This window comes from Schistocerca americana, unplaced genomic scaffold (genome assembly GCF_021461395.2).
Source record: "Schistocerca americana isolate TAMUIC-IGC-003095 unplaced genomic scaffold, iqSchAmer2.1 HiC_scaffold_43, whole genome shotgun sequence".
Taxonomy (NCBI): Eukaryota; Metazoa; Arthropoda; class Insecta; order Orthoptera; family Acrididae; genus Schistocerca; species Schistocerca americana.
Window position 1 is genome coordinate 248256 of NW_025726159.1, and position 3227 is coordinate 251482.

The 3227-nt window shown below is 43.5% G+C and overlaps 1 pseudogene; it reads left to right on the forward strand.

Moving 5' to 3' along the window:
• The first annotated feature begins 1204 nt into the window (after positions 1-1204).
• Positions 1205-1322, forward strand: LOC124582927 (annotated as a pseudogene).
• Positions 1323-3227: the final 1905 nt, after the last annotated feature.

The window sequence follows — 3227 nt, forward strand, 5'->3', positions numbered from 1 at the left end:
GTCGTATGCATTCTCCATCGGCATAGGTTCCATCCCTATCACATCTCTCTCCATCAAGTACTGCATGCTGCATGGAAACGATTATGAGAATCGCATTAACTTTTGTACGTGGGCATTAAGACAGGATACTCCAGACGTATCATGTGTCTTGTCTAGTGTTGAAGCCACATTTACCAAACATGGCCAGGTAAACCGCTGAAGCATGCACTGTTGGTCTCTTGACAATCTCCGTTGGCTTCATCAGGTGGAAAGTCAGCGTCCATGGAGAGTAAACGTGTGGTATGGGATAGTGAGCCATCAGCTCATAGGTCAGTTTTCATAGACGAACACTGAACGCGCAAAAGTATCCCATCCTCCTAGCACGCCATCTTCCACGGTTGCTAGACGACGTTCCTCTGCAGACTAGGAGGAACCTGTGGTACAAACATGGCTGTCCAGCCCACAGTGCACGGAGTACGACAACATGTCTTCACGAATTGTTTCCAAATCGTTGGACTGGACGCAGAGGACCTGTACCATGGCCGGCCCGTTCCCCGGATTGGACGCGTGTAGACTTTTTTGTGTGTGGAAAGCTGAAGACACTGTCTATGAGGACATACCAACTACACCCGATGATATACAACAACGTATTACTGCAGCCTGGTCAGACATCTCCGCTGAAATGTTAGCACGTGTGCAGCAGTCGTTCAATATCAGACTGGAAGCGTATATTGCCGCTGCCAGTAGTCATTTTGAACTCAACCTGTGATGGTCAAGCGTCTCGTTACTGGTCAGGAACCACATAACTAGTGAATGCACTTGTGTTGTTCTTTAGTATGTGCTGCCACGGGGTACTGTACAAGTGTCGGTGTGGGAACTTTTCAAAATATGATATCTCGTAAACGACTCTCGCTAGAATCCTGCAACAAACACCACTGACATTCTAATTTACCCTGCTTTTAGTTTGTTAATGTCAATAGGCATTGTTCCATTTAAAAAAGTCTATGTTGCGACAAAAACTACGCTTTCTGAGTATTACTACACTCTGTTTATTGCCTAACAATACGAGCCCCTGACTACTAATCCATTCTGTGAAAACAGCACACCAAAAGGACTTTCCACTTCCCCAATACCTGCGGTGCAAGTTTTAGGTGATTCACCCTGTATAGTCGCAAAATTTCGAATATAAAGAGGAGTCGAAATGGTAGAGCCTCTACGGCCAAAATGCAACGGCCTAGCCGCAGTGGATACACCGGTTCCCGTCGGATCACCGAAGTTAAGCGCTGTCGGGCATGGCCGGCACTTGGATGGGTGACCATCCGGGCCGCCATGTGCTGTTGCCATTTTTCGGGGTGCACTCAGCCTCGTGATGCCAACTGAGGAGCTACTTGACCGAATAGTAGCGGCTCCGGTCAAAGAAAACCATCGTAACGACCAGGAGAACGGTGTGCTGACCACATGCCCCTCCTATCCGCATCCTCAGTGAGGATGACACGGCGGTCGGATGGTCCCGATGGCCCACTTGTGGCCTGAATACGGAGTGATATGACCGAAAATACGTGTATAATCATCAGCGATAGAGGGAGTTTAACGATCTTTAAGCTGGAAAATGAAGAACTGCGTGTTATTTGAACATACGTGCACGATCTTCGTTTGCATGTAGTTGCATTGCCTACCCTGCGGATAAACGTATACTATCCCCAATACGGGGAAAAGAAGAATTAATATGTGTTAATGGAAGGTATCTTAATCATCTACACTTGACTTTGCCTCTGCTGTAGATAAAAATATCAATTGCGAATGGAAGTAATTAATAGACCAAGTTTAGAAGAAGGCCTGAAAAGCAACCATTAAAGCACTAAAATAATTTACAGTCAACACAGTCAAAACAAAATAGTAGAAATTAACAGTAACTACACAACCAGTTGATGCCGTTTTCTCATTTTTAAGAAAACGAAGACGACTAGATCAGTTCCAAAATAAATTACCAAAGACATTCAACTCTAGTCTTACCCTTCTCTTAGACTAAATACAGTTTTGAAAACCTACCTAACAGCGGATTTGAAACGGATGTTTACAATTAATATATGTTATTAGTTTTGACTTATGGCAGTGACAGCTGCATTTTTAATGCAAAAACAAAAGGTTTAGATAATAGTGACACCGGGTGAAAAAGAATTTATTTCCGTAAATAAACGTTTTTCTAATACTGGGTCAAATACTTTTCGAAAATCAATAAAAACTGCATCCATCTGATTTACCTCACACGATACGTGTGAGGTAAATGCGAGGCAGGTTGCACATGACCGATCCCGGTGAGCATGAAGAAGGTCAACCTGTTCGAGATACTCAAACGTTCATTTCTTCCATTCTTCGGAGCTTACGTAGCGATGCACCTCCAGCTGCAGCCAATACCACGCATTCTTAACAGCGTGCGACGCACTGCTGCTCATATTTCATGAGAAACGTTTGTTGGTAGACTCGGATTAAGCCTCAGCTCAGTTTCCTATAATATTAATCCAAATAAGGGTAATATTTAGCCAACCAATATTGTGGGACACCAAAAATGTAAATGCATGAAATTGTTCTTACAGCGGATGCATAATGTGAGAGTGCGACGAACTATATTGTGAAACTGAACATCCATTACGTACTTGCATGTTTATCTGCGAAAATGGTCCTTGTCGGTACATTAGCATAGAGTTCGAATAGAATCGCTAGAACATTGCAAACCATTCAGATTAATCGAACATCTAAATATGCATAATGCTGGTACCACTAGGATGTGTTCTTTCTCCTCACCCCCGTGACAGCAATTGAATTAAGAGTCAGCCGGGAAGTACATTTAAATCAATTGACGACCATTGAGCTAGCGTCACGAATTTACAAGAAGAGAATAGAAGCTTTCGAAATGTGGTGCTACAGAAGAATGCTGAAGATTAGATGGGTAGATCACATAACTAATGAGGAGGTATTGAATAGAATTGGGGAGAAAAGGAGTTTGTAGCACAGCTTGACTAGAAGAAGGGGTCGGTTGGTAGGACATGTTCTGAGGCATCAAGGGATCACAAATTTAGCATTGGAGGGCAGCGTGGATGGTAAAAATCGTAGAGGGATATCAAGAGATGAATACACTAAGCAGATTCAGAAGGATGTAGGTTGCAGTAAGTACTGGGAGATGAAGAAGCTTGCACAGGATAGAGTAGCATGGAGAGCTGCATCAAACCAGTCTCAGGACTGAAGACCAC